The sequence below is a fragment of the Fundulus heteroclitus genome, chromosome 11 (genome assembly GCF_011125445.2).
Source record: "Fundulus heteroclitus isolate FHET01 chromosome 11, MU-UCD_Fhet_4.1, whole genome shotgun sequence".
Classification (NCBI taxonomy): Eukaryota; Metazoa; Chordata; class Actinopteri; order Cyprinodontiformes; family Fundulidae; genus Fundulus; species Fundulus heteroclitus.
The window spans coordinates 22,537,089-22,562,015 of NC_046371.1; the positions used below are offsets into that span (position 1 = coordinate 22,537,089).

Below are 24,927 nucleotides of genomic sequence, written 5' to 3' on the forward strand. Positions count from 1 at the left end.
GGTAAGCTATGTTAGTAGCTACAGCTGCCCTGGGGCAGACTGACAGAGGCAAGGCTGCTGTCGCCCCTAACAATCCCTACTCTCACCATCACAGAGACCAATGAACTGATATACAGTACACTAGTGATCCTTGAGATGCTTGGCAAAGGTAAAATTAAGAGCGTCCATAATGGACAATGTCCACAATGGAAGAGAAGGTAGAAAGCCAACATCAAGGCAACATGGAAATAAATACACCAATTGTCAGAACTCCAGAGTGGTGCATACAGAAAAGGAATACCCCAGAGATACACTAACTCTAGTTCAAAAGTCTCCAAGCCTTGGCTGCCAGACTGAAGATATACACAAAGGAAATAAAAGCCAGAAGAATAAACATGCTGTTCTCAACTGAACCAGCTAAAGAGTATTTCCAGTGGCAAGGTCAAAACATATGAGCCAACCCACCTAGGCAAGAGACTGAGCAATACAAAAAAGGGATATGGGAGAAAGAAGCATCACATAAAAGGGATGCACAGGGGCTAATAGATCTAAGAGCAAACCATAATAATCTCCCTGAACAAAGTCCAGTAAATATCACAATGACAGACTTCCAACAAAGATTCTCAGGTATGAAGAACTGGATATCACCAGACCCAGATATGATCCATGACTACTGGCTGAGGAAGCTGACCTCTCTCCATAAATGGCTAGCTTCACAAATGAACAATCTGCTGATGAAAATGGGACCCACCCTGGAAGGCTTACAGAGGGCAGAACAGTCCTGATAATGTAAGACCCCGAGAAGGGGACAGCCCCTACCAACTATCAGCCAATAACCTAATGCCTGTCAGGCATCATAGGAGCTAAGATAAGTGGGAACATGGATCAAAACATGACAGAGTCCCGGAAAGGCATATGAAGAAACACTAGAAGAGCCAAACACCAGATGCTGGTTGGCAGAACAGTCGCCCTAGACTTCAAAAGCAGTCAAACAAACCCATACACTGCATAGATTGATCACAAGAAAACCAATGATTCAATGCCACACACATTAATCCTGGAATGCCTGAAGCTATACAAGGTCAACAGCACTCTAGGAGCCTTCAGTGCAAACTCCATGAGGCTGTGGAAAACCACCCTTGAGGCCAATTGTACAAATCTCCATCAAATGTGGAATATACCAAGAGATGCGCTGTCCCCTCTGCTGTTCTGCATAGACCTGAACTCAAACAATCAACAGGTCTGGCTATTGATACCGACTCATAAATGAGGCCACTCTCAGCCACCTCTTGAACATGGATGACATAAAGCTGTATGCTAAGACTGAGCGAGACGTTGACAGAAGGGAGAATAGCAGATGATGAAGAAAGCTATAAGTATCTTGGAATACCACAAGCAAATGGCAACCACAAAGAGGCCACAAGGAAAGCAGCAACAGCCAAATACCTGCAACCAGTAAGGCAAGCTCTGAGAAGTCAGAACTCAATGGCAAGAACAAGGTCCAGGCAGTCAACAGCTATGTCTGGCCAGTAATCAGATACCCTGCTGGGATAATAAGTTGGCCAAAGGATGGAAATCCAGACCACAGGTGTTAAAACATGTAAGCTACTCACCATGCATGGTGGATTCCTCCCCAAATCCAGTATCCACAGGCTATACACTAAGCACAAAGAAGGAGGCAGAGGCCTAGTAGCATCAGAGCAACCACTGAAGATGAAACATCCAAGCTCAAAGAATATATTAGGAAGATGGTCCAAAGGGAGAATGGGCTCAGTGAATGTATCAGACCATGGAAGCTGGAAGAGAAGGAATTGAAGGGACCATCCTGGCAATAAAAACCCCTCCTGATTTGACCAAATCATACCAATGGCAAGAGAGGGCTGGACTAAAGGACACCACTGAAACAATGATGGCAGCACAGGAGCAGGCCTTGAGCGGCAGAGCAATAGAGGCCAAGATCTACCATACCAGGCAAGATCCCAGTTGCAGGGTATGCAAAGAGGCTCCAGAAACCATCCAGCATCTCACTGCAGGTTGTAAAATACTAGCCGGGAAGGAATACATGGAACACCATAACCAAGTGTCTGGTATAGTGTACATAAACATCTGTTCAGAATACCAACTGGACCCCCAGGTCACCTCCCAAGGTGGTGGAGAATGAGAGAGAGCTAAGATTATGTGGGACTTCCAGATACAAACAGACAAAATGGTAATGGCCAACCAACCGGACATTGTGATCATTAATAAGTAGGAGACAACCACTGTTGTGATCAATGTGGCCATCCCGAATGAGGAAAACATCATGAAAAAAGAGCACGAGAAACTGGAGACATACCAAGGGCTCAGGGAAGAACTAGAAAGAACCTGGAAGGTGAAGACAACAGTAGTGCCTGTGGTCATCGGAGCACTCAGGGCAGTAGGGGCAGGGCCAGGGCTTTTTAATTTGGGGGGAAGGCTATCTCTGGGGGTAGGGTGGGGGTATTGTTTGTTACTAAAACTATTCCCCTACTACCCCTCTATGAGGGTTGCACCAGAATGGACGGATAACTGGGTTTGAGAACTGACAAAGCTTATCGAACAAGATCCAATTTAGAAAACACCAAACCTCACTATCACAAGTACTCCTTTAAAAAGAAGTACTACATCAACTAAAATAATTTCTTAACGTTACCTGTCTTTCCCTTTAGGAGGGAAAAAAGAAAATTAAAAAATCCATTTCCCTAGACCATTAAGTCTAATTTACTGCAAAAAAGAAGAAAACAAAACTTACCATTCTTTAATAAATGTGTCTCTGCTTAAACTGTGGTGAGCCAATATGCACACAGTTCCACTAAGTCAAGTTTAGTACTCAAAAGACCTCAAAGAGGGGGGCAAAAAAGAAAAATTGCTGGTCTGGTTAGAAAATTTATTTTCCATCTTCAGTCCAAACTTATATTCCAAGTCATTAAGCTTAACTGTGAATAACGGTTCAAACTTAGGGTGGTTATGAAAAATTCACAAACTTTCATTCTTTTTTTCAGCCCTCTTCACTGCCTCTGGGTAGCTTATCTTATTGATTGTTTTAACGTTTCTTTCCGCCCTGTTCCTGACTTCACAATTCCTATATGTCACTCTGTGTTCACCACCACGGATGCAACACCTATCCTGCACATCATATCGATCAGCACTACATTTGGGACACCTCTGGCTTCCTTTTCACGTGACAGCTATGTGCCCATTTCTCTGACATCTTTAATTCTAGAAACACAACATAATCATTGTTCTTATTTGGAATGCAAACATTAGTGGTGCATACTGCCACCTACTGTACATGATTCTGTAACTATAGCCTTCTCCTACTATATTCTATGGATTAGTTTTGTACTTTGCAAAAACCAGAACAAAGCTTTATTTATAATCCTGACTTTCTTCCTTTCTCCCTCTGTTCCTAATATTCCTTTTAGACTCCATTCTTTCTGGCTCCTCTTCTTCATCCCCTAGTTTTTAGAGGCTGGCAAAAAAAGGAGGTGTGTATTACTGCCACCATCTGGTTGGAGTGTGGCTCTTTGATGGTTTCATATCTCAAGTGTGTGTGTATGTGTGGAGATATATTTGTCTTTTTCTTATTACATTAAACAAAAAGTAATTGCAATCAAAATATGTGCTCAAAATGAAAAAAATATTTTAAAAATAATTAAACCAGTATTTTATCAAAATAGATTATGTGATCAAAAAAAAATCCCTCAATATATGTATATAACATACTAGAAAGGATCTAATTTTATTATTCCTTTTAATATTAGTTTCTATGTTTGCTCTATAAGTTGTTACAATGTGCCCATCATATTAAACTTTTATTTAATCTTTTCAAATGCTAGCCTAAATCCTATTTCATGCTTATATTTCAGACATACCAATATAACAAGTTGTACTGTTTCATCCTCCCCAGTGGTCAAAGCTCCCTGTATTATACTTTTGTATGTTAAAAAATATAATGAAGTATAGTTTTATAATCAGGTCCGGTGTGTTCAAATCTTTCCTCTGTTTCTTGCCCTTTTAATCCTATTAAACCATCTTCATGTTCTTCCACATATCATCTTTTCTGCAATCCTTTCTTCAATTTTTGATACTTTGTTTATTCTCTAATTTACTTTTATGTACTGTAAAGTTCCTCCTCTAGTTGGTTGGATTAGAACCATTTGTGTCATATAGTGCCAACTACTGTACAGGAGTGACCCGGTAATATGACAGGTCAATCATCCGGGGGGGGGGGGGACCCTGGGGACTTATCAAATTTCAGGGGAAGGAGCATACAAAACTCCCCATTTAACAGCAAGGAAAACCTCCAGCAGAACCAGACTCAGTGTGAATGGTCATCTGCCTCGACCGACTGGGGGATAGAGAAGACAGAGCAGAGACACAAAAAGCACTGAAGCACACATTGATCCAGGAATCCTTTCTATATTATATGGTAATGGAAGATGATCTGTCTCCCCTGGGTAATGTCACAGCTAATAGAACACCAGACCAGGTGTTGCTACTATGAAGAGAAAATGACAGAGAACATAAAAGTTAAATGTTGAAATAACAAACAATGCAAATAGGAGAGCAGTAGGAGAACTCAGCAGAGTGAGAAAAATAGACCCTGATGTCCTCCAGCAGCCTACGCCTATAGCAGCATAACTATAGAGATAGTGCAGGGTAACCTAAGCCACTCTAACTATAAGCCTTGTTTAAAATGGAACTTTTAAAGCTAGTGTTATTCTTAAATGTAGACAGGGTGAAATAAATGTACAACTGAGTAGGGTGATTTGGGAAAAAAAGTAGAAGACATACAGTACATGTATATTTATGCATCAAAACAACTGATTATTTACAAGAATGAAACAATTGTACAAAACAGCATGGATTTAAACACTTGTTGAGTTTGTTGGGAGCAGTGATGGATCTAAAGTCTAAAAGCTGCTGTCTATAATATTGCTCCTTTGTGCATTTCAGATGCAGCAGTCTGTCACTGAAAAAGCTCTCCGGCTCTCTAACAGCCTCATGCGTGGGGTATTATTTTTGCCAGAGCTCCTCTGTCCCCCACCACTAGCACTAGTTCAAGGGGGAATCCTTAGGACTCTGCCAGCCTTCCTGATTAGCTTATCTAACTGCAAACTCTCATCTGTAGATAAACTAGTGCTACAACAATACAGTGGCGGTTTGTTAGCAGGATATCCTTGGGCGCTGAGGTTGACTCACTAGCAAGGACCAAAAAATATATGAGGTTCAATATGTATTGAAGGAAGCGGTCGAGGAGATGGATGAACAGGAAGAGAGGGTTGGATCATCTGGGGAGACTTGCTTGAAGGCTTTGTTAAGATGAGACTCAGCATGGGAGTGCAGTCTCCAAGGAATGGCTTATTCCTTTTAATATTATTAATATCCTATTAATATTATTAATATTGTTCAGTTAAAGTAAAACATGGTCTTATTATAGGGTTAAGTACTAGACTTTCTGCTACTTCCAATCATGTTTTACATGCACAGCTTCCCAATATGAATATTTGCAACACAGCTTTCTGTAGAAATGAGAGGGTTGGTTTATGCCTGTGTGTCAGAGTAAAGGTTCAATATTCAGATACAATCTGAATATTGCCAAAATTTTAGTTTGTTAGGTCTTAAAGTTCTTCCTCCTCGCTGGAGAAATCTGAACTTAATCCTTAATTCTATGTTCGACATTCAGACTTTGCCATTTCTACTTTTTTCTTGGGTGTCCATTGTTTTCTCAATCACTAGATATTGTGGGGGTCATAATTTCCTACTAGAAAACCAAAATCCATAAGTATGTTTTTCAAAAAAAATACAAAAACTGATGCGTCATTGCCATTAATTGTCATAACTGAAATCTGCAATGAAAAGCTAAACATACAGAAGCCTGATAAGACATGGAGACTTACCTGAAGCGATGTTTTAAAACCAAGCACATGTTAAAGGAAAAAGCCAGAGAAAATGATAGGCTGCCCGTGAACTGACCCTGTGAGGTTACAAAATCTGAGCTTTGGTGTGTTCAGCCTCTCCTTCTATTCATTGCTTCTGTTTATTCACACCTGGAAAAACACTCCTTTATCATTATCCTGTATTGCAAAGCTCCGTCAACGACTTAATACACCTTTTGTTATTATTCATGAGTTTCCTGGACTGAGCAGTATCACTACTGAGTTTATTATTGGTACGGTTCACTCCTGTAAATCTTTATAGTTTCACTTAATGTTTCTACAGACTGCACGTGTATTAAATGTTTTTGCCCATCTGTTTTTGGTGAAAAATCTGATAAAAGGTTAGATAGAGTAAGGTTGACGAGCATGTGTGGAGTTGAGGTGGGGGGGGGGGGGTGAGGCTGCGTCAAAGCTATGATTAGCAGCGGCCACGCTACGCTCTTATTGATTGGCACAGAGGAGACACTGGGCTGCCTTCCACCACACTCTAATGAGAAGCCCTGACCTCCACTCGTCAGCAAGGTCACCAAAAGCCCACTGTAATTGCACTTTCTCTAATAGCGTCGGTCACGCAGGCACCCCAGCCCCAGTAATGACAATTACCATAATGTCACCGGGCTCTGCAGGGGCCTTCCAATCATCTGTCATTTTGGGAGATGGGATGTTAGTCAACTGCTGCAAGAGATTAAAAGGTTGCAACACCATGTTTGATTATGATACCTTCTCGTACTGAAAGCTGTTTCTTAATCATCGTTCTGCAACAGACAGAAACAGGAAGGTTGGGTATACAAAAGCACACACGCACGCGCGCGCACACACGCTGACACCTGCTCACTTAAAGTGATTCCTGTACTCTTTGCTTACTTAAGGATCTGATCATAAAGGTGTTTGTTACTGCTAATTATTTTATCTGTTATGTTTATATTTTTTATACCTTTTTAGTGAAAGCGAAGCCAAGGATTTGAGTTCATTCTTACACATTTTTATCTTTAGAATTCAGCGCAGAAATATGATGCTTTTTTTAAAGCCTGTTTTGATTAAATATTATCATTACAAGTACACATGTGACAATGTGACACTTTGTCATTTAACTAATGCATTAATTATGGGTGTGTATGCCAAAACACAGCAACTTATAACATCAACGATTTGTAAAAGCAAGTCTTTGGTGCAAATTTTAAATTATACATACATACATACATACATACATACATACATACATACATACGTATGTACATACCCTAGATCTTCTGGGGTATGTACATACATACATATGCATATGTAAATGCATTTAAATGAACGTTTAGGTAAGTGTCTCTTAACATTTTGCCGAAAACTCCTGTTTTCTGTAGCCATCAACAAGGTCCTGAAATATTTTGGCTGGAATTTTGACCTAATATACAAATTTTCAACAAGATTAAGGTCATAAACTTTCAGAAGGTTAGTTTTAGCTGGCAACCAACTCTAAAACCAGCTCCGATGTGTTTTTATTCAAATTTATTTGAGGTAAAGTTAACAAAGCTGGAGGTATTTCTCTGTCTTTACTGTTATCTTCACTCTAAGCAATGTACCAGCTGGGGTGAGTTTAACAATCCAATAACATGATGCTACTACCATTATATTTTTCAGTTGGTTATGCCTTAAAAGCCTCACTTTAACTTCTCCAAAACATTGTCTTGTTTCTTTTGCACTAGTGGTCTTCATTTGACAATAAGCTGATAACAAATGGGATTTACAAAGAGAAGGAAGATATGCGGCAAAGGTCCATAGGCCAGGACTTGAACCCGGGATCACCGCATCAAGGACTGAGGCCTCTGAATGGGTCGAGTCTTCTACCCCAATGCCTTCTTCCTTGGTTGCCATCCGCCCAGCCCAGCCCAGCCCAGGTTGAAGCCAAACTTGCTTTATTGTGAACGACGAAACTAAAATTCTAGTTGTTGGCAGTTATTCTGTTTTTGCTAAACATCCTGGCAGACTTCTACTCTGATGGTGATAGTTTGACTGAGATCATTAAATCCTGGTCGCTGCTGGGTTTTCCTACAAAGCTTATCAACAGGTTCATCATGCTTAATTTAAAAAGGTTAAGCTTCTTGAATGGCCTTACCCAAACCCATGATCCAAGTTTAAAACCATTTCTGCCCACTAGTAGTAAAATATCCAGCTAGATTTATGCCAGAGGCTTTTCATGGCTAAAACAAATATGTAATTGAAGTGCAACTTGCTATGATGCATTTCTTCAAATAAATTTTGTAATGCATCATTAAAAGACCAAATTTAATACAATATTTAATGATGATGATGGCAGCATTTAAACCTCCGACCCAAATTCTAGTTTAGACTGAGATCATGCACATGACTAAATAAAATGATATAAAAAATAGACGTCTGACCTGTGACCAGACCACACCAAACCCCAATCCCGAAGCAACTCCCCATCCCCAGATGTGATGAGAGGTCATAGGATTGTATTTGTTGTCATCAAAGGTACATTAAATATAAACTAACCTTTCTCTCCAGGCAACACAGCCATTGTACCAGTGACAAGGGTGACGTCAGTGCTGTGTTTGGAGGTGGCAACCATCCAGCGATTTCTAGTCATGCATCAATGATTTAATTTTTCTGTACTGTGTTGCTAAAGTAAAAAAAAAAAAAAAATTGGTCCGACCCATAATAATAATAGTCATCTCACTGTACTCAGAGATATACACAACAGGTCCTGATGTTCCAGCATCAGCAAATACTCAAAAATTGTGGATACTTGTTTCTCCGGCAGGCTGCACTTCTGAATATGACATTTGCAGAGGAGATAACAGCTTGAGTCCATGGAAAGACAAGCGTTTGGTACTCACCACTGAAACTATAGGTTTGGTCAATTTGGAAGTTGGAAAATTTTGCTTTGATTATTTCCTAGCCAAGCAAAGAAAGAAAGTCAGAACCAGTTAAATAATCTGGACTTCATCTTCTGCTTCTTGAAGATGTTTCTATTCACACCCAAAGGCCTTCTTCACTTCTGAACATGGGTGAAAGTAACAAGTCCAGAATAAGTCCTCTAAAAGGGCCTTTGATCTCACAAACATCACTGCTCTTACCCTCCATTCAGTGTTGGGTTCATTGTCACTTGAGGTGTCAAACACGTCCCTTACAGTTTGCCAAACAATCAAGGTGTGAATGGTTATAAAACCACCTGAGGAGAAAAGTCAAGGCTGCACTGAAGGTGTTTGAAGGATTGCACCTGAAGATACTTTATTTGTGTTGTTCTTTCATGTTTAATATAGATGGCTTTTATCACTCCCCTCTTAAACCACCTGTTTTCCATTTACCATATGTGAACGCAGCTGTATTCAATGAATGTCCCTTGTTCTTAAGATAAAAATTATCTACAGAACTTGGACCTGATAAGCTTCCTGTTTCATGTTGGGTCATGCTACTATGTAGCTGTTTGTTTTTTTTTTTCTTTCTAATATAGACGTCTGAGTATTTCTCGCTGACTGCCCACAGTTAGAGCCACTCCGAGCATTCAGCATGACATAGACTTAATTTGTGCGGACAGAGAATACAGATAGTCTAGCATAAGATTAAGCAAAATTGTCAGCTAATTTCTGCAACATTTGAGTAGTGCTGGTGTAATTTCTGCAGTAATTACACATGTGCAACTACTACAGAATATATATATTTATATGTATGTGTATATATATATATATATATATATATATATATACATACATACAAATATATATATAGTATAGTATATAGTGCTGGTGTAAATTCTGCAGTAATTACACATGTGCAACTACTACAGAATATATATATTTATATGTATGTATATATATACATATATATATATATATATATATATATATATATATATATATATATATATATATATATATATATATATATACATACATACATACATACATATATGCATATAAATGCATATATAATATATATATTAAGTATTAAATATATATTTGCAAGACTCCTGTCAAAAATGTTTTTGACCCAAAATTCAGTTGGCACTGCCCTGTACACCTTTCCCTTTATTCTCGCTGATACTTTTTTATCACACAACACACCTGACACTTTTCTCCACCCTGCTTGGATACATTCTTCTCCTCTATTCCACACTCTGTATTTTATATGATGATGTATGTTGAATATGTACTTATTCAAGTTTACTTGTTTGCAAATAAAATCCCATTAGGTCTATATTTTTATCCCAAATACTGATTTTATGCTGTTGGGACAGAAGATGGATAGTTTTACTTAAACATTGGGTCAAACAGTTGTGTTGTGCTTATTAATGGTAACAGTTCACACTGGACTGACCAGAACTGCTACTACCAATTCATGCAAGCTATAGTTTATGCGTTGCTACAATGAGAATGAAATTAGTTTTTTTTTATTCAATTCTTTCTTAATAAAACTTGCAGTGAACAGGAAATTAATTCAGTTACATCCAGTTCAAATTAAGATAACCTTTTTCAATGTTGTCAGTAAAGCCAATTGGCTGATTACATGATAAACAAAAAAAACCTAGAGTCTGTTTCACCTCTAATTGAAACAAGCTGAATGAACATAATACTTGGTAGAGCTCATTAGACAAACCCCAAAAACAGGAAACATTGATTTTCTTTCCTTTTTTTTAATACAGTGAATAGCAAGTGTAAGGCAAACACAGTGGGCTTTTGAAAACACCCACAGAGACATTTGGCATAGTTTTACAGAAAAATCAATATTCTTCATTCAAAAAAGATGTGCAAGAATAAACAAACAAGCAAACAAACACACACTAGTAAAAAAACAAAATTTTGTCTAAATGCTGACCACTTGTAGGTAATCATGACTGTTTCAGTCAAAATTGGAGGTATGGAAATGTCTAGGAGAGACAACAGTTGAGTTTTTGCTGTCCAATGAGATCTTGGAGAGCAAGAAAATGCCTGAGGAATGGATAACTGTTCTGGTTCCAAAAACAACTAAGATGTGCAGAGTTGTGGCAACTACAGAGGAATGAAGTTAATGAGTCATACAATGAAGACATGGGAAAGAGTGGCTGTAGCTAGACTGAGGTCAGAAGTGAGCATCTGTGTGAAGCAGCTTGGTTTCATGCCAAGAAAAAAGTACTACAGATGCAGCATTTGCTTTGAGGATGCTGAAGGAGAAGTACACAGAGGGATAGACGGCGCTGCATTGTGTTTTTGTGGATTCAGAGGGGGCATGTCTAAAGAGGACTAATGACAGGGTGCAGAGAGAGAAGTTGTGGTATCGTATGAGGAAGTCTGGAGTAGCAGCGAACTGTGTTGTGGTGTAGGTCATGTACGAGAACTGTAAGACAGTAGTGAGGTGTGCTGTAGGTGTGACAGAAGAGTTCAACGTGGAAGTGGGAGTGCATGAAGGATCAACTCCTGCTGTGTTGATGCACCTGTTGACAGATGAGGTTCGACAGGAATCTGTATGGACTATGATGTTTGCAGATGACATTGTGATCTACGGCGAAAGCAGGGAACAGATGGTCTAGAAAGTCTAGAGTGATGGAGGTTTGCCCCAGAAAGGAGAGGGATGAAGGTTAGCTGCAGCAGGACAGAATATGTGTGTAAATGAGAGGGACTCAAAGGGAGCTTTGAAGTTACACGGAGCAGAGATAAGAAAGGTGGAAGGTTTTAAGTAATCGGGGGCAACAGTTCAGCGCAATGGTGAGTTTGGGAACGAGGTGAAGAAACATATCCAAGCACGTTGGAACAGATGGGGAAAAGTGTCAGATGTGTTGTATGACAGAGTATTAGCAAGAATGACAGTAAAGATATGCAAGATGGTGGTAAGACCAGTGACGAGAACGGATAGGATCAGGAAGGAGTACATCAGGGGAACAGCTCGTGTTAGATGGTATAGAGATAAAGTCAGAAAAGTCACACCATGATGATTTGGACATGTACAGAGGAGGGACAATAAGTACACCGGTAGGAGGTAATGAGATTGGAATGTTAGTTGGAGGCTTAGAGGAAGACCAAAGAAAGGATTTATGGGTAGAGTGAACGAGGACATGATAGAAGTTGGTGTGAGAGAAGAAGATATAAAAGATAGGGTTAGATGGAGACATATGACTCACTGTGACCCCCTTAAAGGAAAACCCGAAAGAGGAAGAATAATACGATTGTATCACCCTTACATTTATTATGTCACTGACTGAAACATTCTCAGTAAAGTCTGATGTGGTTGTTGCATAATTAAGTATGGTAACTTAGGTATGGAAGAGGGCCATGCCTGACCACATCTCTGATTACTCAGCAGTCTACTTATACCCATTTCAACCATCCTTCACAGTCTGTCATGTTCTTTCAGCCCACCCTCCCTTACCCTCAACCCTATCTTGCATCATCCCTCCTCCTTCTCGTCCCATCACCTTCATCCCACCTCCTCTTCTTCATCACATCACCCACCCTCATCCTTCCTTCTGTTCTCATTCTTCATTCACTCCTCTTTGTTGCAGGTTCCACCTGGGGGGTCCTACATGTGCTTGGACAAAGCCATTTCCTGAAGGCTTCAACCCTATGCTGAGTCTCCTCAGATGACCCATCCTCACAACCGATCCATCCATCCCCTTGACCCCTTCCTTCAATAAACCTTAAACTCATATCTTTGTTACATGGTCCTTGCTAGATCAATGCAAAATGCCAGTGTGTGAAGAATAAAGAGGCTGTTTTCTGTTTGGTTTTTTTGTGTGTGGGATATAACTGATATTCTCATCACAAGCCATCTGGAATGCGTTATAGGATCTTTCTTTTGACAGTTTTAGAATTGTGGTGTTGTAAGTCATAGAAGAGCATCACCATAAAGCATACTGGTAGTCCAACTACATTATAACAATTAATGGATGTATTTGTGAATTAATTCTTTAAATAATGTTGAGGGTTAGTTTGGTGTAAAATAACAAAGCTAAAATATGGCCTGAATAAGGATCTTACAATTGTATCTTTGCTCTCTCAAAAGAAGCTCACGAGCTATTTTATTAGGTTAACCTTTTTAATGGCTTGATACACAAATAGCACATCTATAACGCAATGCATTTATACGATGTGGTGAAGAAAACTTGCAGCTCAGATCAAGCATCAGAACAGGAATTAAATGTGATTTAAGTGCCTTTAAACATGGTATGCTCGTTGTTGCCAGAGGGACTGGATTTGAGAAACTGCAGATCTTGTGGGATTTTAATACACATCCCTCACTTGGGTTTACAGAGAATGGTCCAAAGCAGAGAAAATGCCTTGTTAACATCAGGGCTCAGCTGAGGATTTAAAGACTGGTTCAAGATGACAGAAATGCAACAGTTGCTCGAGGTGCCACACCTGCGGCTAAAAACAGGAGACAGCTCACCAAAACAGGCAATAACAGACTTGAAAGGTGTTGCCTGGTCCAATGAATCTGGACATTAGCCGCCGAACTAAGATGGTCAGAGTTTTGTGTAAATAACACGAAAGCAGTCTGATTGTTCCTTGCGTGATCCTACAGCTGGTAACACACATGACTATGTCTATATGAATTACTGCTAGCCCCATCCGTAGTTTTCCAACACTTAGATATGTGAAAGTTAATTTACCTTCAGATGAATGAACTGAATTCACCTGAAATGCTGATATAATCGTAGATTTTCTTCACATCATGTAAATGGTAGATTCATTCTGAGATGAGACAAATTTTTAATTTATTCAACAAAAAAAAGTTTAAAATTTAGTTCATCTGACTGGTGGCCACTGCTGTTTTGCTCATAGCTAATGATGGGCTAAGGTTTACAGCATTTTGCCTAAAACATGCCCTCTGCCCTTCAGATTTACTGCAGTGTCTCTCCAGTTTCTGAAGGTTGATGTGTTTAACTGAGACCTTTGGGTCATAAAAAAACAGCGAGCGAGAAAGAAAAAGTTGGGAAAAAAAAGGCCTGGGTAGGTGGTAGCTAAATCAGTGAGAGCACAAAGAGGCAGGCGTCTGAGAGGTATTGACCCTCCATTGATCGCCAGAAGCTGCGTGCTGGTATTGACCAGATAGAGGAGAGACCCAGGGAGGCAGCACACAGCTCCACCGCTGAGAGGAAAAAAAAAACAGAGAAAAACAACCATATACACTGCCTGCTCTGACCTTGTGGGACTTTGCTGTCCTACAGCCCACATCACTCTACCCCCACAACTCTCACACGAAGATATATGTGTGCTTGTGTGCGTGAGAGAGGCAGAGGCCCCTGCAGAGAACCATGCAGAGAGCTCAGCTTTATCTTGTTGAGGCCATTTCCTATCGTGCCTTCCACGAAGGTTCAGAGTGGTGCCAGTGAGTGCTGCAGCGGTTAATACAGGGTTGGCTGCTGCTCTTCTTCACACTGACAAAGATCCTTCAAAGATCAGAACATGTCCATGTGATTCAACCATGATTTGTAATCATCATTAGAAAGCTTTATTAATCTAATATTTTTTTTTTACAACAGCCGGAATGTTTTCTTTGTCTATTTGCAAAGAAGAAATATACAGTCCTTTGAAACAGTATATATTTACCTTTAACACCCTCACATTAGTGGGGTTATATCAGCTAGACCTACACAATGTAGAGCATATTTGGACAGTAAAAACAGGATGCTCTGCATATGAACTGTGAAACAAATCAGATCCCAGGACATACCAGGTTGGTCAGGGATAAAGAAATGGAAAGGTTTAAAGGAGAGCTACGCTATAAAACACTATCCTAGGACTTGAACATCTCATAAAACTCTATTCAATCATCTCAAGGCACAAATGACTGCAAGGACATGGAGAGGATTTACCAGAGAAGCCGGCAAGAGGCCCGTGGTAACTCTGGAGGAGCTGCAAAGTTCCATAGTTCAGGAGGTAGGATTTGTCCACAGGACACCTACGTATTAGTCATGCATGCCATGGATCTGGTCTTTATTGAAAAGACCAGATCCATGGGAAAAAGTGTGGCAAAAAAACTTCAGAAACAATAGAATAGAATAGAATACAATAGAATAGAATAGAACAATCCTTTATTGTCTCACAGTGGGAAAATTCAGGTGTACCAACAGCAAAGAGCAAACTTACAACAAAAGAAAAATACTGTACAGTTATTAGTTATGAAAAACAACTTACTAAATAAATTAAGGAAGTGTGCTACTGAGTAGGGGGATTTTGCACAAAAACACTAAGCTATTACATGAACAGAAGAACTCTAAAAAAGGAGGGATGTAAACACATATTGAGTTTGCTGAGAGCAGATATGGTTATAAAGTGTACAGCTGCTGCGAGGAAGGATCTGTGACAACACTCCTTTGTGCATTCAGGATGCAGCAGTCTGTCATTGAAGGAGCTCTCCAGCTCTGCAGCGGCCTCATACATGAGGTTGGAGACACTTCCCAACAGTGATGTTATTTTTGCCGGACTGCTTTTCTCTCTCCCCACCTGCATTCTGTCAAGGGAGCATTCTAGATCAAAACTTGCCTTCCTGATGAGCCTATTAACCATTCCCTCTTGGCCGTAGATAAGTCACTGCTCCAACATGGCTAATGGCACAATAATAAATCTTTAGGAGCAACAAGAACTCTAAACATGCAGCCAATGGAATGGTTTGGATTTAAACGTATTTGTGTGCTCCAATAGCCAGGTCAACGGCTAGACATAAGTCCAATTGAGTATCAGAGGGAAGACTTGAGTTTCCCACAGATGCTCTCCATTGACAGTTGGAGCTATTTGAGTTGGCGCAATTTGCAGTGAATGGGCAAACTGGGGTTGCAAGAACTTTGTATTTTCTTCCTAAAGTTCACAGTTATGCTCTACCTTTGCGTTGGTCTACCTAAAAAAAAAAAAAGATGAAATAAGGTTTCTGGTCACATCACAAAAAAAAAGGAAATTGAAGGGGTAGACCCCTGAATACTTTTTGCAAGGCACTGTGGGAGGAGAAATCCAAAGTAACTGGCCAAAAACAACAAAACAAGGCAGCTCGGCTACATTGGTTGCCTGAGTAAGATGTATATGACCCATAAGTTAGAAAACTTGCGGCTCAGAACTCTAGAAAGTCATGGATTAAAAAAGGGGAGGGGTGGGGGCAGTCATTAAAGTGAAAACCAGGAGCCACATGGGAGGCAGAATTTTAAATGACTCCCCTCGTAGCGAAGCTAGCCCAACAGAAGGACTAAACCTCACTCCGTCTCTCTCTATCCATCTCACTCTCTCCCTCGCAGAGATGCAATTAATTCGGATAGAGCGTGCCAAGTGTGCAGAGATAAAGCGGGCGGGATGCGCCCTCGCACATGCCGGAGGGAGGACAGTTTCCCATTCCCCAGAACAAATACAGATTTGGGGGCTTTTGGTCCATGCACGTCGTGACCAGACCTCATCTCATCGTTTCCACCTTGTCTCCTGGAGTTTTTGGCCAGTTTTCAATCCCACCGCAGCCCTGACAGAGAGAGAGAGAGAGAGAGAGAGAGAAGACAAGAAAATCTCCCTTCTTCTTTCCTGCTGCAGTAACACCACCCAAACTTTTTTACACCTATCAGACTCACAAGGCAGTCGATGATAAAAAAAAACACTGCGCTAACCCAGATTTTCACCCACTCTGAGAACAAGAAGTGGAAACATTTCTGCTTTTTTCAAATGCTTGTTTATAGCCCTCCTACCAGAACGTGGTAACCCAGCTGTTGATATTTCTCAAGGCCGGGATTGGGGGGGGCTGCAGGTGGTGTTGGAGGAGGCAGGGGTTGGTTGGAGATGTGCTGGGGTGTGCGTCATGTCACGGTACACAAAGCACGTACCATTCAAAGTGCAGCAGGGAGTATAGCTCAGGGCCAGGGAGGCCATCGATACCGTGGAAATTGATCGTAATCAACCAAGTTACAGAGAGTGAGCAGGGATTGGCCGACGACCATCTTTCTCCTTTTCTCCTCTTCGTCCCTCCTCCATCTTCCTCTTCCATGTTGCACTGCATTTCCTGGTTCTGCATTCTGTTTTGATTCAGACACTTTGTGTATTACTTTGACTTTTAGATAATGAAGTGGAGTTTTTATATATAAATATCTTGCCCTAGAAAATTGTTTTCAGTTTGGCCAAAAAAAAAAAAATCAAAAAAAAAAAAAATCAAAAGGAAACCATTGAGGGAGGGAGGGAATGGGGGTTCTTGGAAATTGGGTGCATCCTCTCCTCTGCGGCTCCGCTGTAATTTCTCATTTGGAGACGGTGGCATACCTGGCAGTGCAGCTGCACCGTTAGAGACGCTGTCCCAATTATAGCATAACACCTAGCCTTATGGTTTCCATGGCTGCACGACGCATTTCCCCGCAGGACGCAGCGTGGAGAAACGAGTGTCTTATCAACCATCACCCTGGTAATAACACTCCCCCGAGCCTTTGCCGCATGTGTCAGACCTTAACGAGGACCCTGGGTGAAATCTCTCTCCCTCTCCCTCCCAGTCCAGCCGCTGCCATTGATTTGGACTTAATCTGTTCCTACGTGTCCGCGTGAGCGTGTCGGCGCGCGAGAGAGCTGTTAGCGCGTGAGTGAGAGGTGAGAGGAAAGAAAGAAAGCCTGAGTGGGCCTACATGTGTTTGTGCGTCAAAAAGTGTGCAGATCTGTCACATTTAGACAAAGACTGAGGTTTATTTCAATACACTGCTATATTGAATTGGGTTATATATGTTGTGTTGCATCCGCTTCCAGGCCTTGTGCTTTAATTGATAAATAAATAAAAGCAAATAATAAATTCTATTTTAATCAACCAATTGCTTAAAAACACCACTATCTGAATTTAAAAAAAAATTGTTTCCCATTTATCAAATGCTTCCAAACTAATGACACCCCCTTTTTTGTAGTCTATAAATACACCAATTCTTTTTGGTGTACTTTTTTGAATTTTTTTTTTTTTTAATATTGAAAATAGAAAGATTGTTTTTTATTTTATTTAGAATATCAAATAATTTTAATAGCAGGCAAAAATAACCGACACAATATAAAATGTGGATTTCAAATGATTGTTTCACTTGTTAAGGCAAGGCAAGGCAAGGCAAGGCAAGTTTATTTATATAGCACTTTTCAGTAACAAGACGATTCAAAGTGCTCTACATGAACAGAAAAACATTACAGGGATAGGGGGAAAACAAAGGAACAAGATAAGTACATTTTTGACTAGACTTCTTTCATACATTAACAAACATACAGAAAGACTACCAAAGTAATTTTGTCCAACCTTTCCAAAGCTACAACTAGAATAACTTCTTTTTGTTTCATTGTTTCACTGGAACGAGCTTCATCACCAAAAACTCAAAGCTTATTTTTTTTTCTATTCATGCATTCCTCAAAGCTACAACTTAAGGTCTCTGATCTGACAATTCTAAACCACAGCTAAAATGGGAGAATTGTTTTTATTTATAATAAAGTTTTACTGGAACGAGCTTCATCACTAAAAATTGTAAGGTTAATTGTTTATATTCATAAAGCTAAAGCTTGAGGTCTCTGATCTGACATTTCTGACAATACAGCTAAAACAGAAAGCAGCAGAGTAAGGAAAGACAGCACAGTAGAGGTGGTGTGTGTGTGCCGTGCCTGTGTGTTTTAGTGTAATTGTGTGTGTGTGTGTGTTGTCTGTGAACTGTGGCAGATAGCTCTCGCAGCCAGAGTCTGATAGTGATGACGTTATCAGGCAGCCCAGTAGCTCTCTGTTCATGTAACAGAGCATCTTGTTTGATTAACATCCAGGAGAAATTAAGATTGTTTGCCTTTCAAGGCCAACAGGGAATCCAGATTCTGATAATTGCATTTGTTTTGGCCAGACAGACTGTTTTTTTTTTCTGTCTGCCTTTAAAGTCTTGCTGGTTCTACTCAATGGCGATTCCAAAAAAGCCAAAAGTGTGATCATTCACAATTCCAGCATCCAGCTTTCTCCATCCTGCTAGCAAGTTCAGAAACCGCAGCTGGCAAGCAGTTGTGCTTACACAGCATTTCAGAATGGTGGTAGCGGACATAACCCTTCACATAGTTCAGGCAGCCTTGACATTGGCCAAAATAGCTGCTGATGTTTTCAGAATTTCTCGATACTCCAGGTAACTGGCAGCTCCAAAAAGCAGAAATTCTGTTATCATAAATCCAATTTTTAATAAATTTTCAACATCCTCGACTGACTAAATGAACAGACACACGATTCTCCTCCCACTATGTGTCCAGCTGCATATGTCCCATCGGGCACAGGGACTCTCCTTCACCCACTCTTCTCGTTGAAAAAAATTGATCAATTGCATTGAGAGTCCAGCTGACCAGATCCATAATTTACAGTTAGGGAGATATGTAAAAAGAGGCTCCGAAAAAGACTGACAGAAGCAGGCAGGGAAACGGGGCAGGGAGAGGGGAAAAGATTGAGGAGAGGATAGAAAAGAAAACTCTCTGCCTTGACCAAGAAGCAGGAATAAGTTATGGTCAGTGGTCACGATTCAACTATAGGTAAGATGAAGAGCTACAGTGGCATACAAACGAGTGTTTTAGTTCAACACAAACACAGGATTTCAGAGAAAGGACTTTTATAACTACATTTGAGCAGGCGGTGGTAGTGTGATGGGCTGTGGGTGCTTTGCTGCATCAGGATCTAAAGAGCTGCCTTGATTGATGGTGCCATAAATGAAGGAAATTGTACAGAAATCAATTTGGGACCTTAAACTAAACTTTCATTTTGCATCAGGATAATGATCCAACAAGTCTCTGAATTGGTAAAACAAACAAACAAAAAAAAAACAGTAGATTTTTGAGTAGCTTAGTCAAAGTCCAGACTTTAATCCAATTGAAATGCAGTAGCAACACCTTAAAGGGGACATATGGTTTTTAATGCCTTCCATTTCACATTTAAATAATTCCGTTGTGTTCAGGTGCTGAGTCAATGCATGCGTGTGCCAAAAGTTTCTTCACTTGAACAAAATCAAAACTGAAGTAATAATTTTTGGACCAAGTGACAAGTGATCAAAAGTTAGCACCCAGCTTCAGTTGGTTCATCTAATAACCACTGATCAGGCCCAAAATCTGGGTGTAATGATGAACTCAGACCTGAACCTCCAAAAGCATCTAAACACAATTACAAAGTCGGCCTTCTTTCACCTGAAGAACATTTCCAAGATTAGAGGACTAATGTCTCAGCAAGATCTGGAAAAAAGGAATCCATGCATTTATTTTTAGTCGAATTGATTACTGCAATTGTGTCTTCACAGGTCTGCTAAAAAAGTTGATCAGACAGCTGCAGCTGATCCAGAACGCTGCTGCCCGCATCCTCACTAAGACTAAGAAAGTAGAGCACATCACCCCAGTTCTAAAGTCCTTAAACTGGCTCCCTGTATCTCAGAGAATAGACTTTAAAATACTTATATTTGTCTATAAATCACTTAATGGCTTAGCACCTAAATACATCACAGACTTGTTATCAATGTGTCCAGCCCCCAGACCACTCAGCTCTTCTGGTTCTGGTCTACTCTGCATAACCAGAACCAGAACCAAACATGGAAAAGCAGCATTCAGCTTCTATACTCCACAAATCTGGAACAAATCTCCAGAAAACTAACCTGACTCTCACCAGATGGATGTTGTTCAGTCGAGCTCCACACAGCATCAACACATCCATCTGGAATCGCTGTCATTGTGTGGGATTTTCATACCACATAAAATGGACGATCCAATCAGCATCGCCGGGCAGGATTTTCGTAGATATGATATATCAAAGAAGCAACTGTTTGGATTCAGACAACAATGATGGTCTGCAGCGAGGAAGCAAGCAGTAACCAGACGTCCATGAGTCCACGTTTTGGATGACCTGTCGCCGGCAAAAGCTATCCTCAGAAATCATGATGGAGTAAAAAAGTTTAACGCAGTTTAATGTGTGGAGCTCTGCGGAACGAAATCCATCTGGCAAGAGTCAGGTTACCAACATATTGCAAATCAGCCGGAATACTGAGTTCCCTTTAAAACAAGATTAAAAACTGACCTGTTTAGAGATGCTTTCAGTCCATAATAACAGGACCATTGACCAACATATTTGATGTGTTTTGATGTTTTCACCCGATTTATGATGTTCTTATGTTTTCATGGTGTAAAGCACTTAGAACTGCCTTGCTGCTGAAATGTGCTATACAAGTAAACATGACTTGACATTATGACATTATTGGGACATTATGAGATGACAGATGATGTCCTGGGGTATCTCTTCCCAGATTCTGACCAGGGTATCTCTGAGCTCCTGTACAATCTGGTGGCATCAGATTGATTTAGTTTAAATTTGTAGTCTAACTGTTTTTAAAATCATTAATATTTGCCTTTAGTTTCCGTTTTCCTATGTTTTATTTTGTTTCAATTTTTCTACGTTTTATTCCAACTGTTTTTTTACTTGCTTCTATTCTGTTTTTATTATCCTATGTTTTAATCATGTAAAGCACTTTGCATTTTCCTTGTACTAAAATGTGATATACAGTTAAATTTGCCTTGCCTTGTCTTGCCTAACCTTCAGGGCATAAAACTCAATATTCAAGCCGGACACATTGTTTGAGTTTTAAAAGATATGTTATAAATAATAATGCCTCAGTCCAGGCAGGCAAAGACTTAGTAAAGAGCAGGAGCTAGGCAATGCTGGCTGCTGACTGCTCAGATTGGGCTGAGCCTTGAGGCAGGTCAATAAGGCTGGCGTGGGTCGTACACAGTGAAACAAGCAGAAGATGGCTGACAGGTCCGATGGGCTTGGAAAGGTTCTTGGTTGTGAGGAAGTCTAGGTTGTGTCCAGAAAACAGAGAGCAGAGGAGGTGTCCATGGACAATGCAGACGACTCTCCCTGTGGCTCTATGCTTCTCCGGGAGTGAATGCTGCTTGTCGGGACTTTGATGCAATCAACTGGGTTCCGTTATATAGGACATTTTTTGACCAATCTGTATAATCTGACCCAATCTGTATAATATGATTGAATTTGGTTTTGTAAAGTGCCTTGAGATGACATGTTTCATGAATTGGTGCTATATAAATAAAATTGAATTGAACTGATTGGAAGAGTGGAACAAAGCAAAAAGTGAAGAAACCTCTTAAAGGGGAATTATTCTTTGCCTGAAGGATGTATAAAAACAAGAAAACCATAATTTGGAGGAACTAAAAGGAAGCAGTATCGTATTATTTACCTTCTAAAAGGTTGCATGGTCCTGGTGATTTATCAGGAAGTGTGAAGGAGCCCTAACTCAGTAGAAGCTCTACATAAATAGCTCTACATAAATTAACTCTTGGACAAACTATACACTGGTCTACAAACCAAAGACAAAATGTTAGTTTTGTTTTTGTTCTCACAAGTTTTTTTTGTTTTGTTTTTTTTGTTTTGTACTTTGGGATCATTAGGTACATACATGAAGCCCACACTAATCTTTATATGTGACAGATGAAAAGAAAACTGCTTAAACATTCCCTTGGGAATGGTCAGCTGTAAGCTTTGCTGATCTACTATGAATTTCTTGATGATGAGGATACTCTGAGACATCTTTGTGCTTATCAATAATGCATTTAAAATCTGGAAAGTAGGGCTGGAAGTCTGGCAGCTGAACTTTTATGACACTAATTATTTATAAAAACAGTGAAAAGAGTGACCTGTTTTGACATTTAGTATATTATATTGTCTTAAAAATATTTTATCACTCGTGCACATTCAAACCAAAATATCAACATTACAACTAAAATATAATTTACTTGAACTATGTTAATTATTATATATATTATATTAACTCACCATATTTTTACAGTAATATGGTCATTTTAGACTATAAATAATGATACAAAAAATCTGCTGTTGTCTACAGCAGAATGTAGTTTAACATTTTAATCAAACAGGTAACGAGAAATATTGTGCTTTTTGTAGCAAAGAGTCAATTTTTGGAGAAACCTATTAAAAGTTCTGACACTCAAGAGCTCTTTGGTAAATCAGCCCCAACAGCAACAAGTATCTTTGCTGAATTTCCTCAAAAGCACCCACACAATGACAGTTTCCACCAATTCAATGGTCCAGGTTGAAAAGAGACAACAGTCCTTCATACACGAGCTCAATGAAACCCAAACAACTGCAGCACTTCTATTGCTGGTTAAAGATGTTTATTAAATCTGGTTTTAACACCAAGTTTAACGCTGTAACTAAATTTACTGGGATAACAAGCTCTAAAAAAACAAAAAGTGTACCAAATCTTTTAACAGTCATATAGAAATCTTTATTATTTCTGATTCAGGCCATTTTACACACCAGGATCCAAAGATAATGCTTCAATTTAATAAAACTTGTCCCAACTGTAGAGATCAGGGCTGTGTTGATTACAGTGATGTGCTCCTGTACCATATAGTTATCAATCTTGCCTCCAGACAAGAGTGGCACCAATCCGAGATTTTATGGACAATTTCTGGTCACTGATTTGTCAAAGGTACGGCATGCTTGTGCTAATTTTAACTGATTGCGATTCCTCCTTGAGATCCATCCAAGACACCAAGATATGTGCTCATACTTTCTGAATATATTAAAAATTAAAATGTTTTAGTAAAAAGCTTTCAGTAAAGCAAAAACATTTATCTCACTAACAAGACAAAACAAACAAAAAAGATAGAGAGATACCTCTTTCTGCATCAGCGAAAACCTACAGTAACAGTAAAATCCTGTAAATGATAGGAACGGGTGTAAATGTAAATTTGCTATCCAACCTCAGTCCTATATTTTTAATGATGTGTTTTATGTACTGTATGTAAAACGTGAACCCACATCCTCAACTATCCGAAACACCTCTGAAACTTTCTCCATTAGAATAAGGACAATACCTCTGTATTGTTCTTATTCTAATGGAGAAAGTTTTGAAACCGTGATTTGATTAATTTCAAGCAATGTTGATTTGTGAAGCATCTTACATTGTTTGTGCTTTTCTCTGACTTAATTTAAACACCTCAGTGATTGTAAAAATAGCTAACTTTGGCTCTTCTCCCCTTGGTTACAACTTCCACTCTGCAAAATGTTGTCAGGGCAACCTGTTGGCACTTATACTGTATTTGCTGACAGCAAAAAGATCAAGCCACCGATAAAGAAACCACACTATTAAAGAAATAAATGGTCTGATTCAGGTCACTAGCTTTTTCTTGCTGGTAACAGGTAACAGATTAATGAAAGCAGAATCCTCATGCTTCACAGTGTCATTAAACTCAGATACAAAGCAGAAGAAATAACCAATAGACGGCAACGATACAGCAAAGATACGGCAAGTTGGTGTTGGCGCATATGTTTTCTGCCCCAGGTAACTACCCCTGGAAGAATAGTTACTGTTTTAACAGCAGCTAATGCAGATCTTAATAAAACAAACAAAGAGGGATGCAAGTTCACATCCCAACAATACATTGTAGCTCACACTGGTTTCTATTAAAGAAAGGTCAGAATGTGATGCTCTACTCATCTAATCATCACATTCAGTTTGTCTGTTGTAAATATTTAGTATATCTATCTATCTATCTATCTATCTATCTATCTATCTATCTATCTATCTATCTATCTATCTATCTATCTATCTATCTATCTGTATATATATATTTAATAGTTTTAAAATACTTTTTTAGAAACTTTGATTTTATATGAAAAAACAAAATACAAAAACAGATATTTTTCATTAAAATAATGGTGCATTGAGGAACTAAAGTTACTTATAAAGCTAATTCCCCAATGCCTCAGTAGAAAGGACTGAGCTTGGATTTTAGCAATACAGGGTTGATCCCCAACATTGTGCACCTTCATATTATCATACTCCCATCTCTATTCTTTGCTCGAATGACTCACTTATACATCCCCAAAACAAAACCAGAGAACACAAAAGAAAACTGTGCGAGTCTCAAAATCAGAATCCTTCTCACAGTTTTGGGCCAACAAGTTTATTTCTTGGCTGACAGCCACAAAGTTTGACATTAGCTTGTGACCTTTACACCATCTGAGTTCAGATAGAGACTCTGATTTC

At 39.5% G+C, this 24,927-nt stretch overlaps 1 long non-coding RNA gene across 1 annotated transcript in view; it reads left to right on the plus strand.

Moving 5' to 3' along the window:
- Positions 1 to 12,572, plus strand: part of LOC118564465 — a 29,342-nt gene extending 16,770 nt beyond the window's left edge. The window contains exons 2-4 of the long non-coding RNA XR_004931864.1: positions 3,423 to 3,485; positions 7,634 to 7,825; positions 12,427 to 12,572. This is a non-coding gene — a long non-coding RNA (uncharacterized LOC118564465). The remainder of the gene's footprint in view (positions 1 to 3,422; positions 3,486 to 7,633; positions 7,826 to 12,426) is intronic.
- The last annotated feature ends 12,355 nt before the right edge of the window (positions 12,573 to 24,927 follow it).